Source organism: Anabrus simplex, chromosome 2 (genome assembly GCF_040414725.1).
Source record: "Anabrus simplex isolate iqAnaSimp1 chromosome 2, ASM4041472v1, whole genome shotgun sequence".
In the NCBI taxonomy this organism is placed as follows: domain Eukaryota; kingdom Metazoa; phylum Arthropoda; class Insecta; order Orthoptera; family Tettigoniidae; genus Anabrus; species Anabrus simplex.
Window position 1 is genome coordinate 870,820,913 of NC_090266.1, and position 14,403 is coordinate 870,835,315.

A 14,403-nucleotide genomic window follows, 5' to 3' on the forward strand; every position below is an offset into this window, starting at 1 on the left:
ACTGAAAAGTGTACGAACACGCTATTTCGTTCATTAATAGTAACAAATGTTCAGAAACATTGTTGGTTAACCGTGCTTATTAACAAAGTTGACGAAAACATCTTTGTGTGGACACGCACCATTAGGTGTACCATACTGTTCGGTATGTCTCTTATTCCGTATAAAAACAAACCCTTTAATTATTTCACTTCCTTGTTTAATTTAAATCTTAAGGATATCGTGTGCTGTGAGGAATACTTACTTTCAAAGAATTAAGACGACAAAATGACACCATACTCGGTTTGTCACGCATAGCCTTGGTTTTACATATTATTGGCCCGTTTTATTCATACTGTATATGCTTATGAATGTAGTAGAGATCTCATTAACTACTAGTAACGTAGAAGGCCTCCGGCCGTTTTTCGCTCTCGTGTAAAAATCAGGTTTTTTTTTTTTTTTTGTTACATAAGAGGTGTCCCATTTATAAGCGACGATGAATACATTAAACTATAAAAGGTCAGAATAAATTCGAACTGTCGTTGTAACAATCTGTCAGTTTACAGATTCCCACAGTCGGAGAGGCCTGGTGTAGGTCTTTTAGAGTTAACGCATAAGTAGGGTGACCAGATGCAAATAGATAAAAAAGAAGACAAAACTATTTGAAAAGTAGGAAAATGCCGGAAAAGGACACAAAAATCCTCCACTGAGAGTCTGAATTTAGAATTATATATTCTAATTTTCACACACACAAACAAAATGTATCCATTTCCATATTATACAGTAAATTCTAACAAAATTTAAAAAATGTAAACCGAGCGAGTGGCTGCGGGGTTTGTCACGTAGCTGCTAGCTTGCATTCGGGAGATAGTGGGTTCGAATTCCACTGTCGGCATCCCTGAAGATGGTTTTCCGTGGTTTCCCATTTTCACACCAGGAAAATGCTGGGGCTGTACCTTAAGGCCACGGCCGCTTCCTTTCCACTCCTAGCTCTTCCCTGTCCCATCGTCGCCATAAGACCTGTCTGTGTCGGTGCGACGTAAAGCAAAATTAAACAATGAAACTAATTTACATGCCTTACTGGTATTTTTCTGAAGATTCGGTTGCTTTCAGGAGATTTAGTGTATCTAACATATAGGGCCTACTTATAAAAAGATACACACGTGAATTCCTTTAGATTATATTGAACCATTAAGAGGATTTTCAGATTTTCTTGAAATGGTTCCTATTATCAGTCAATTATGCTGAGATCAATGAAACTAGTCTTTCTACATTTGCATTGTGCCCTGGTATAGAAAAAAAATTCTGCAAGGTTTATTAACTCAGAACTATAGTAAACTGACTTTGCCTATTTCTGACTACAATGTAACTTGTTAAATTCAGGATAATTACTACTCTCATTCGAGAATTGACATTCCAGAACTGATCAAAATATTTCACTTAATCAATTTGGAAGGATTTGTTCGACTCATTGGCTGAGTGGTCAGCGTTGAGGCCTTTGGTTCGGAGGGTCCCAGGTTCGATTCTCGGCTGGGTCGGGGATTTTAATCACCTCTAATTAATTCTTCTGTCCCGGGGACCGGGTGTTTGTGTTTATCCTAACATTTTCCTCTTCATATTCACACAACACATTACACTACCAACCACCACAGAAACACGCAATAGGGATTACATCCCTCCATATAGGGTTGGCGTCAGGAAGGGCATCCGGCCATACAACAGGGCCAAATCCACTTGTGCGACAAAATTCGCAACCGCTACCCCACAGGTGTGTGAAATGCGGTAGAAAAAGAACCAATTTGAAAGGATTTAGGCTTTTAGCTTGCAAATGCAGAATACATTTTTCAACATCACGAAAATCAGTATCACCTTTCAGCGCCATCCATGTAAAACAGGCTACTTTCAAATCCCGGTTATCTCCTGTCGCTTCTGAAATTCAGGTGACAAACATTAACATAGCAGGGTGTTGCTGAGAGAGCAGCATGCAGTATACAGAATAGTAAATGGGCTATTATCGCAATACAAGGCATGTATATAATAACTAGCAATTACCCGCGGCTTCGCTCGCTTGGATTTCCTAATTTGACCAAAGTAATCGTTCCTCGGCATTGTACTAAGACATAATCTGAAAATTTCTAAAGTATAAAAACTCACCTAAAAATTGAGTTTCATTTACCCCAGACAATCATTTTAAACCATGTTTGTGTTATTACCTTTTGGGGCTAAGACGACCATGCGACATAGAACTGTACATGTGAGAAAAAATCTTCTCATATCGAAAAAATATACATGTTTCTTTATCTTTAAAGGAGATTCCAAATACCTATTCCCACATCTGTAACATCTTCAGTTTTTGAGATATACATACGTATCCCCATAGAAAGAATTCAACCCCTTGATCAGTGCTTCCCCCGCCCCCATCCCCCATCTAAATGTATTTTCCGAAAACAAAAATACATGTTCCCTTTTAAAGGAGATTACAAATACCAATTTTCACGTCTGTTGCATCTTCAGTTTTTAAGATACAAGTACCCTGATAAAAACAAAATTCAACTAATTTTCACATCCTTTCACCCCCCATTAAGTGCCTTCTCCGAAAACCAAAAGGTACATCTTCCTCTATTTTTAAAAAACTTTCCAAACACCAAGTTTCTTGTCTCCAACATGTTAAGATTTTGACATATAATGTAGATATACCGGTACTCATTTTGAAAATTCACCCGCTTTCCAATTCTTTTCACCCCCTTAACTGGATTTTCCGAAAACAAAAAAATACGTGTTTCATTATTTTTAAAGGAGATACAAATACCAGTTTTCATGTCTGTACGTCTGTAACACCAATTTTTGAGATAAATGTATACTTATAAGAATAATTCAACTTCTTCACGACTCCTTTCCACCCCTCTCCCACCTTAAGTGGACTTTCCGAAAACCAAAAATACGTGTTTCTTTATTTTGAAAGGAAATTCAAAATACCAACTCTCACGTATGCAACAGCTTCAGTTTTTAAGATAAAGTATCTTCATAAAGATATTTCAAATCCTTATGTACTTATTTTCAACCCAACACCCCTTACGTCGATTTTCCGAAAAAAAACAAATGCGTATTCCTATATTTTTAAAGGAGATTCGAAATACTAATTTTCACGTCTGTAACATTTTCAGTTTTTGAGATACAAAGTATCCTCATAAAAATAATTAAACTCTTTTTTCACTCCAGCCCCTTAAGTTGATAACCCCCCCCCCCCGGCGCCTCAAAAAAATTTCACGTGTGTAACCTTAACTTTTTGAGATCTAAGTTTCTCCGTAAAGGAATTTAAAATTTTCACTTTCTTTTACCCTCCTCCCTTAAGTGAATTTTCCGAAAACCAAAAATACTTGTTTTTCATTTATAAAGTAGGTTCCAAATGACAATTATCACGACTGTAACATCTTCAGTTTTGAGATACCGGTATATGTATCCTCATAAAAAGGAATTAAACTCCTTTTTCCCCGCCCCCGCCCCCAAGTTGATTTATCCCAGAAAATGCGTGTTTCTTTATTTTAAAGGAAATTCCAAATACAGTACCAATTTCCTCATACAAAGAATTCAAACAATTTTTCAATTAATTCTATTTTCCAAAGACAAAAATTACGCGTTTCTTTACTTTGAGGGAAAATTCCAAATGCAAATTTTTATGCCTGTAACATCTTCAGTTTTTTAGATATAAGTATCCTCATAAAGGTAATTCAACTCCGTTTTCACCCCCCTTTCGACCTGAAGTTGAATCCCACCCTCCCCAAAAGTGCGTGTTTCTTTATTTTTAAAGAAGACCCAAATACCAATTTTCACGTCTTTACCATCTTTAGTATCTGAGATATAAGTATCCTCACAGAAAGAATTCAACTATTTTTTTTCAATTCATTCACCCCCCTTTACGTGGATTTCCGAAGACAAAAGAACACATGTTTCTTTACTTTAAAAGAAGATTCCAAATACAAATGTTCACGCCTCTAACATCTTCAGTTTGTGAGATATAAGTACCCTCATAAAAAGAATTCAACCCCTTTTTCACGCCAGCTCGTTAAGTTGATTCCCCACCCCCTCCAAAAAATGCACGTTTCTTTATACTTTAAGTTGATTCGAAATGCAAATTTTCGCGTGTTACCATAAGATTTTGAGATATGTTTCTCCATAAAAAGAACTTAATTTTTTCACTTCCTTTCACCCTCCCCCTTAAGTGAATTTTCCGAAAACAAAAAATGTTCTTTATTTATAAAGGAGCTTCCAAATGCCAATTATCACGATTGTAACATCAACAGTTTTCAGATATTATGTATCCTCATAAAAAGGAATTAAACTTTTATTTCACCGCCCCCGCTCCCAAGTTGATTCACACTCCCCCCCTCCCCAGGATGCGTGTTTCTTTCTTTTTGAAGGAGATTCCAAATACTAATTTTCACGTCTGTAACATCTTTAGTTTTTGAGATATAAGTATCCTCATACAAAGTATTCAACTAATTATTCAATTAATTCACCCCCTTAAGTGGATTATCCAAAGACAAAAGATTACGTGTTTCTTTACTTTGAAAGAAAATTCCAAATAAAAATTTTCGTGTCTGTAAAATCTTCAGTTTTTGAGATATAAGTATCATCATGAAAATAATTCACCTCCTCTACCACTCCACCCCCGCCCGTTAAGTTGGTTTCCCCCACCCCCACCCAATAAATGCGTGTGTGTTTATTTTTAAAGGAGATTCCTAATGCCAATTTCCACGACTTTTTGAGATATTTGTATCCTCGTAAAAGGAATTCACCTCCGTTTTCATTCCCCCCGCCTACAAAGTTGATTCCCCCCACCAAATGCGAGTTTCTTTATTTTAAAGGAGATTTCAAATAGCAGTTTTCACGTTTGTAACATCTTTAGATATATACATCTCGTACAAATAATTCAACTACTTATTCAATTATTTACCCCCTCCCCCATTATGGTTGTTTTTGCGAAAACCGAAATATACGTGTTTCCTTATTTTTAAAGGAGATTCCAAATACCAGTTTTCACGTCTGCAACATGTTAAGTATTTGAGATATACTGTAGATACGCTAATTTTAAAATTCATCCCCTTTTTCAGTTCCCCTTCAGTGAATTTTCCGGAAAAAAAATGTTTCGTTACTTATACAGGAAATACCAAATAAGTTTTCAAATCTGTAATATGTTACGTGTCTGAGATAATTTGCAGACATAGTCTTTTTAAAAATTCACTCCGTTTGTCACTCTTGTTCACCCCTATTCATCGTATTATCCAAAAACGCAAAAATACGTGTTTCTTTATTTTCAAAGGAGATTCGAAATATCAATTTTCATGTCTGTAACATGTTCAGTCTTTAAGATATGAATATCCTCATTAAAATAATTCAACTATTTTTCACTACTTCTCTCCCCCATGTTAAGTGCCCTCTCCGTAAACAAAAAGGTACAGGTTCCTGAATTTTTATAAGACTTTCCAAATACTAAGTTTCTTGTCCCTAGCATGTTAAGTTTTTGACATATAATGTAAAACGAAATGGCGTATGGGTTTTAGTGCCGGGAGATCCCAGGACGGGTTCGGCTCGCTAGGTGCAGGTCTTTTGATTTGGCGCCCGTAGGCGACCTGCGCGTCGTGATGAGACTGAAATGGTGATGAAGACAACACATACACCCAGCCCCCGTGTCAGGGAATTTAACCAATAATGGATAAAATTCCCGACCCTGCCGGGAATCGAACCCGGAACCCCTGTGACCAAAGGCCAGCACGCTAAACATTTAGCCATGGAGTCGGACGACATATAATGTAGATATACCGGTACTCATTTTAAAAATTCACCCGCTTTTCCAATTCTTTTCAGCCCCTGAATTGGAGTTTCCGAAAGCAAAAAGAAAAAAAATACGTGTTTCATTATTTTTAAAGGATATTCAAATACCAGTTTTCATGCCTGTACGTCTGTAACGCCCTCAGTTTTTGAGATGAATGTATACTCATAAGAATTATTCAGCTGCTTCTTCCTAAATTCTTTCCACCCCTCTCCCGCCTTAACTGGACTTTCCGAAAACAAAAAATACATGTTTCTTTAATTTGACAGGAAATTCAAAATACCAACTTTTACGTCTATAACAGCTTCAGTTTTTAAGATAAAGTATCCTCATAAACGTATTTATTTTTTTCTTTGCTAGTTGCTGTACGCCGCACCGACATAGATAGGTCTTACGGCGACGATGGGACAGGAAAGGGCTAGGAGTGGGAAGGAAGCGGCCGTGGCCTTAATTAAAGTACAGCCCCAGCATTTGCCTGGTGTGAAAATGGGAAACCACGGAAAACCATTTTCAGGGCTGCCGACAGTGGGGTTCGAACCTACTATCTCCCGAATACTGGATACTGTAAACGTATTTCAACTCTTTATTTACTTATTTTCAACCCCTCACCCCTTTCGTAGATTTTCCGATAAAAAAACAAATGCGTATTTCTTTATTTTTAAAGGAGATTCCAAATACTAATTTTCACGTCTGTAACATCTTCAGTTTTTTATATATAACTAGCAAGATACCCGTGCTTCGCTACGGTATTATACTGAAATTTACAATTGAATGCTTATTGTTTTAGAAATATAATCCGCCGAAATTCGCGATCTGATTCGTTTTCTGCGAGAATCCGCCAAAATTCGCGATCTGACTCGTTTTCTAATAGATTACGGCATGTTTCCTCCCATTTTTCAATCTTTCTTTCCAGCAATCGATTTAGTACTTCCCGTGCTAGGTCCAGATATTCCACCTGGTCAGTTGGGTCCCTAAATCTTTGCCATCTTTTCCTATAAGCATTTTTTTTTTTTTGCTAGGGGCTTTACGTCGCACCGACACAGGCAGGTCTTATGGCGACGATGGGATACGAAAGGCCTAGGAATTGGAAGGAAGCGGCCGTGGCCTTAATTAAGGTACAGCCCCAGCATTTGCCTGGTAGGAAAATGAGAAACCACGGAAAACCATTTTCAGGGCTGCCGATAGTGGGATTCGAACCTACTATCTCCCGGATGCAAGCTCACAGCCGCACGCCTCTACACGCACGGCCAACTCGCCCGGTATAAGCATTTTTAATATGGATCAAATCCTTCAGGAGATACGGCGTGGTGTCGTCTTGGGTGCCTTGGCGGTAATGAACCCGCGGCCGGACGGCATTCTTAAGTCATTACACGTCCAGGACCCGTTTCCAGGGTGGTCCGCCCATTTGACAACGGCCCAGAACATTATTATTATTATTATTATTATTATTATTATTATTATTATTATTATTATTATTATTATATGTTCTGGACCCCACAGCAAGATGCAAGACCGCTACTTGGCGGTAAATTACATCTGCTGCCAGTGTCATTCTTACAATGTGACCAGCACCATCGTCGCGCGTAGGCAAGTGTGCGGGATTTCTGGCGATACCAATGACATACTTCCGTGCATTATTGACCTTATTATAGAGGTGAACAATTTGACAGTCCATGTCATTCCTATCGTTTATTTCAAATGTGTTTAAATTTTTATTTATATGCCAGGAGAATCTACTGTAATCTAAGAACGTTCTCCGAATGAAAAGATGACTGTTGAAAACGAACCCAGGAAAGATTAAAAAGGATCGGTTTATGAATAGGTACATCGAAACTATATAGCCTGTTTCCAGTCATTCGACAGGGTCAGCAATGGAATGAATAAAGCCCCATCTAGCGGCGCCCATAGGAATTGTGCCGGCTGCCGAAGCACACCTCTAGGGCAATGATCGATGAATGACAAATGAAATGAAATATTGGACACTGTTGCTGGAATTAATGATGACAGGGAAAACCGGAGTCTTCGGAGAAAAACCTGTCCAGCCTCCGTTTTGTCCAGCACGAATGTCGCATGGAGTGACCGGGATTTGAACCACGGAACCCAGCTGTGAAAGGCTGCCGCCTGAGCAACGGAGGCTCCTTATAAGTAGCCTACATTATGAACAGTAAAATCAATTGGTCTCACCTCCTTTTACACCCCACCGCCGTTAAGTTTATTTACCCCCCCCCCCCCCAAAAAAATTAAAAGAAGGCGTGTTTCTTTATGTTTAAAAGAGATTCCAAACACCAATGTTAACGTCTGTTACCTTCAGTTTTGGGACATAAGTATCCCCATAAAAATAATTCACTTTATTTCACTTCCTTTCACACTCCTCCCCCCCCCCCACGTAACTGAATTTTCCGGCAAAAAATACTTGTTTCTTTAATAGTAAAGGATCTTCTAAGTAGCAATTATCACGACTCTAACTTCTTCAGTTTTTTATTTATGTGTCCTCATGAAAGGAATTCAGCTCCTTTTCACTCCCGCCCCCCAAGATGGTTCCCCCACCCGCAAAGCGCGTTTTTCTTTGTTAAAGGAGATTCAAATACCAATTTTCACGTCCGTAACAACTTTAGTTTTTATTAGATGTATGTATTCTCATACAATTAAGTCAAATAATTTTTCTATTCTTTCAACCCTCCCCCCAAACCTTCATTGGATTTTCTGAGATTACGTGTTTCTTTACTTTTAAATCTGATTCCAAATGTCTAATTTCACGTCTGTAATATCTTCATTTTGAGATATCAGTAGCCTAATTAAAAGAATTCAACACCATTTTCAGTCACTTTTACACCCGCCCCCCTTTCCACACAAGTGGTATTTCCGAAAACAAAAAAATACACGTTTCTTTATTTTTAATAGAGATAAAAAATACCATTTTTCACTTCTGTAACATGTTAAGTTTTTTAGATATACTGTAAAAATTCTCATTTTAAAAATGTCACCCCTTTTGAGTTCCCCTTAAGTGGAGTTTCCAAAAACAAATCACCTATGTTTATTTACATTTACACGAGATTCTAAACACCCACTTTTTACGTCTGTAACATTTTACGTTTCCAAAATATTCTGTAGATATAGTCTTTCAAAAAATTCACCCCAATTTGTGACTCTTGTTTAACCGCCATTAATTCGATTTTCCAAAAACTAAAAAATACATGTTTCTTTATTTTTAAAGGAGATCACATATACAAATTTTCAGTTCTGTAATATCTTTCGTTTCTGAGAGATATGTATCCTCATTAAAGGCATTCAACCCATTTTTCACCCTTTTACACCCCTCCTATTGGGATTTACAGGAAACAAAATAATACGTGTTCCTTTATTTTTTGAGGAGATTCTAACTACCAATTTTTACATGTGTAAATTTTAAAGTTTTAAGATGTAGACACACTCATTTTAAAAAATTCGCCCCCCCCTTTTCACCCCCCAATATTTGGATTTTCCAAAAACGAAAAAAATCGTGTTTCTTTACTTTTAAAGTAAATCCCATATACCAATTTTTTCAGGTCTGTAATATCTTCAGGTTCTGAAACATAAGTAGCCTCATTACAGGCATTCAACCCATTATTCACCCTTTTACACCCTTCTTATTGGGATTTTCCGAAAACAAAAGAATACGTGTTTCTTTATTTTTAAAGGAGATTCTAAACACCAATTTTTACATCTATAAACTTTAAAAGTTTTGAGATATAGATACTCATTTTAAAAAATCACCCCCTTTTCACCCTCCCCCCCCCATTAATTGGATTTTCCAGAAAAAAATACGTGTTTCTTTATTTTAAAAGAGATCAAAAGTACCAATTTTCAGGTCTGTAATATCTACAGTTTCTGAGATATAAGTACTGGTATCCTGATTAAAGGCATTCAACCACTTTTTTACCCTTTTCACCCGTCCTATTGGGATTTTCTGAAAACCAAAAAATACGTGTTTCCTTATTTTCAAAGAAGACTCTAAATACCAATTTTTTCATTTGTAAACTTTTATAGTTTTGAGATATAGATATTCATTTTAAAATTTCACCCCCCCCCCCTTTTCACCCCCTTAGCAACGGAATATCCAAATATCATCTTAGCGAGCACCTACATCTTGATATGAATGTATCCCCAAAATTTCATTTCATTATGTCCAGAAGTTTTGGCTCGGCGATGATGAATCAGTCAGTCAGTCAGGACAAGCTATTTTATATATATATAGATTATATCAGAAAATAAGGCACTGCGAATTAGTTCCACCGATTATTGCAATTTCATAATTTTTAATCATAATCAGTTTTAAATTCTAGTCCCCTCATCGGTTACGCCTGCGTAGCAGGGGGAGAGGTGATACTCCCACGTGGCGCGTCCCAGGTGGCGGATAGGGTGGTCCTAACCGGTTTGCCGGCGGACTTGAGGTAAATAAAATACCTCTCGCGGACGAAACACCCACCTCCTGTTGGTGGGGGAGGCAGACGAATAATACACCCACGGTATCCCCTGCCTGTCGTGAGAGTAGATTAAAAGGGGCGTCCAAGGGCTGATTGTATTAGAACTATTAAACTACTTTTGATTAGTACCTTTACGCGCGGAACACCATGGGTCGCTTCTACTTGCTAGTAGTACCACTCTGTTAGGTACAGAATAGTTTTGTGATTCGCAACACTCAAGCGGGGTTCAGTGTGGGTTTCCAGTACCAGTGAGTCGTACCCATGTGAGCGACACCGTGGGTCTGCGTTGCCAGTGATTAGTACCCACTATGTGAGCAACACCAGGGGAATGCCGGCGCCCGTGATTAGTACCTACACCTAGGTGAGGAACCTCATCGGTTTGCGTTGGCTATGGGTGGCGCCATTGTGTGAGAAACACGATAGGTCTGCGTTACCTTTACGACGTACAATACTTGTGAGTAGTACCTTAATGTTTGGAACACCGTGAGTTTACGCTACCTTTGATTAGTACCACAGCTTGATAAATATCATGGTTCTCCTTTACTACCGATAAGTGCCATTATGCGGGATCGTTGACATATATATTGACCCATTCAGACAAGCATAATCGATTAAGGATTGGGCTTTGGAAGCAGTCCCTTGGTCAGTAACATTATCTTTTTTTGGGGGATGTGAGGCATTGCGCGTCTTATCCCCTGGTTGTTTTAAATTCATATTCATCAGTTCATTCCTTATCATCACGTTTTGAATTCGGGTCAGTGGATGAATTTTGTACTTTTAAATTGTAATCCCATTTCGTCTCATTTCGTACCTTAGGGGCCGATGACCTAGATGTTAGGCCCCTCTAAACGACAAGCATCATCATCATCATCATCATCATCATCAAATTCTAGACAGTGGATATATTTTTACATTTTAACTATCATGTCTTTTCGTTCCATCTCATAGGGGAAACCGGGGCAAGATGACGAGCAGGTCAAGATGACGGATCGACCATAACTTTTGTAGTATTGTGTTCACTAAATTAGCTACCGTGTGACTTTGGGTCCGATATCTCACACCTATAACTTACACATAGAAGGAAATTTCTTTCAGTCTGTAACAGGCAGTGGAAGGGGGTTGTCTGTCTGGCGATGTCGCACTAAAATATGAGAGGTATGCGCAGGAAGCTTTTACTACTAGTGTCCTCACAGTATGAATTGACAGTCTTATTTTCTTCAAATGTCAATGTATTTTCAACTTACTTCAGTGTTAACCGAATCTTGATTTTAAGATGTCTGTCTGTTATAAGGGCAAATGGCTTCCTAAGTAGCCTGGGGCAAGATGACGGGGGCAAGTTGACGAATTCATCATCTTACCCCAAGCCAGGTGTAGACTACACGTAGTCACACGCACCCTTACGCTAATTACAGAAATACCTAGAAATTATCAACGGAGAACTAATAGACGGGACTGGGATGAAGTAAGCATGATAGCCGCAATGCATGCTGTCAAAGAACCTCAGATGTCTCGTAATGCAACTATGAGCAACGCCACTGAAAGATTTGAAGCATAATGGAATTGACCCATTCAACCCACAAATATTTGATGAGGAAGATTGCTCTCCAGAAATATATTATGAAGAGCTGTGAATAAAAGTAACTTAACCTAAGTTCATCCTCTAAATGAAGACTGGATATCAATGTGTGATAATTGTAATGTGTGGTGGCATGAAAACTGTTCAAGTTTTGTAGGTAGTGGACGATTTCTCTGATATCTGCTGAGTATATTCCAGTCTGAAACTGTTTTCATCAGAGATCTTGTATTCAGTATAGTGCACAGTAATTATTAATTTTAGCAGGAACTTCTAAAACTTATTTTAATTTATTTTAGATTATTTTAAAAAATTTCAAATTTGTGTTCTTTAGAAATGTATGCCCTTGTATAGTACATAATTAAAATTAAGTTTCTTCAAGTTTTGATGGTGTGTTTAACAAATTTCAATTAAGTTCCGTGTTGAAACAGTTGAGAAGAATGCTCGTCATCTTACCCCAATAGGTTTTCCGTGGTTTCCCATTTTCACACCAGGAAAATGCTGGGAATATACCTTAAGGCCACGGCCGCTTCTTTCCCACTCCTAGACCTTTCCTGTCCCATCGTCGCCATACGACCTATCTGTGTCGATGCGACGAAAAGCAACTAGCAAAAAAATTACCCCAATAGGTTCGTCAACTTACCGCGGGCACGGGGCAAGATGACGAATTTACATAATGTTAAACTTGACTACTTTATAAAAAAGCTGTTTAAACAAGAACTTTGAACATTGCAGTACAGTTGCACGAACAGGTAAGCAGTAATAAGCATGTCATCACAGCCTAAAACGTGCCATGTTCCGGTGGAATGTCGAAAGAAAGCTTATCTTCAACTTGCCCCGTTCTCCCCTACCATTAGGGGCCGATGACCTAGGTGTTAGACCCCTTTAAACAATAATCATCTCTCCCGAATACTAGCTGACGGCTGCGTGCCGCAAACCACGCGGCCACTCACTCGATAGTTCTAAAATTGATATAGGCCTATTCGAGGGCGTTCTCTTGGTGTAGTAACCGAGTAGTCAGAGGGGCCCAACTTGGAAAGCTGCGGGGGTGGGGACTCAGTCCTTGGCGCCGCCACTGGTTGTCGCATTTATAAATCGAACCATTGACCTCGTGAACGGTAGTGATGCAGCCAGTGTAACACTTCTCTATGAGTACAGTGCCGATTGCAAAAGGTTATTGTTCCGCTTGCTCGTAGCACGTAAACAAGTGCTGCTCCACTTGGACAGACTCCCACTACACGCACCTAGTTTACGCTGTCATACCTGCCAACTTTCCCGATTTAGGCGGGAGACTCCCGATTTTCGACAAGTTTTTCACGCCTCCCGATTATTCCATTATTTCTCCCGATTTTAGCTTATTTTTTTGTGAACTTCAAGTATTTGTTTTCAAATCCCGCAATTTCAGCATTTTTACGCCAGTGGCCGGAAGTCCTTCGCTCATTGGCCGCTTACAAACGAAGTATCGACATTTGTTAATGCGAGAAATGTGCGCGAATGTGCGATGTTTATTGAAACCTGTATATCGCGACGCGTGTATCGATTGTCAATCTCTCGTTCTCGCGTGCTATACTCGTGTTCGTTCACATCAGTATAGTCGACTCTATAGACTAATCGCTCGATGTGGAGTCTTTTTAGTAATAATATAGTGACAGAATTTCAATGATAACGACTTTTCTAGAGATTTTAGGAGCCATTTTGAGACAGTTCTGACTAATTTTAATTTATCTCAATATACAGTAAATGAAATAAGTTTTGTCTGTACATTGCTCAGAATTTAAAAAGGATGATATTTCTGTACCGGTCGTGATCACGGTAACAAGGAGAAGTGCACGTTTTAATTTTGCGTAATGTCTGTCTGTCTCTGTCCTTATGTATGTAATGTATGTATGTATGTATGTATGTATGTATGTATGTATGTATGTATGTATGTATGCTCATCACGAGAAAACGGCTGAAGAGAATTTAATGGAAATCGGTACATAAAGTCGGGGAGTAGGTCGCTACAATCTAGGTCATAAATAATTTTGTTCACGCTAAGTGAAATGGTAGTTTAGGGGAAGACCTCAATTTGAATTCTCAAATATTTATTATTGGCCCCATCGATAAATACTACATAACTTAAGTTATATGTTATTAACTTTCCTATCATTTATGTCTTATACATTGTTACCGTACCCGATATGATACGATATTCATGAATTTTGATTTTTGTTGTAAATCCATATCAACACCGAACCACGAGAAAATGTTGAGCAGAATGTAATGAAAACCGGTATGTAAAGTCGGGGAGTAAGGAACTACAGCCTACGATACAAATAATTTTACTAACCTAGTTCGAAATTGTAGTTTAGGGGAAGATGCCAAAAATTTAACTTTTAATTACCTATCTTATAGGTCATATAGAAAAGTACGATATAACAACAGTTATAGAGAATACAATTTCCGATTTTTTGTCTTATTCAGTCTTCCCGTAGCGACTATAATCATATTGGTCGTGATGGTGATTAAATTGTGAAGATGGTTATATGAATGAGAACACAGTCGAAGGAACGATGGCTTGA

At 38.3% G+C, this 14,403-nt stretch overlaps 1 protein-coding gene across 1 annotated transcript in view; it reads left to right on the plus strand.

Moving 5' to 3' along the window:
* Window positions 1-14,403, plus strand: part of LOC136864529 (tubulin beta-1 chain) — a 239,946-nt gene that overhangs the window by 4,267 nt on the left and 221,276 nt on the right. The window lies entirely within an intron of this gene.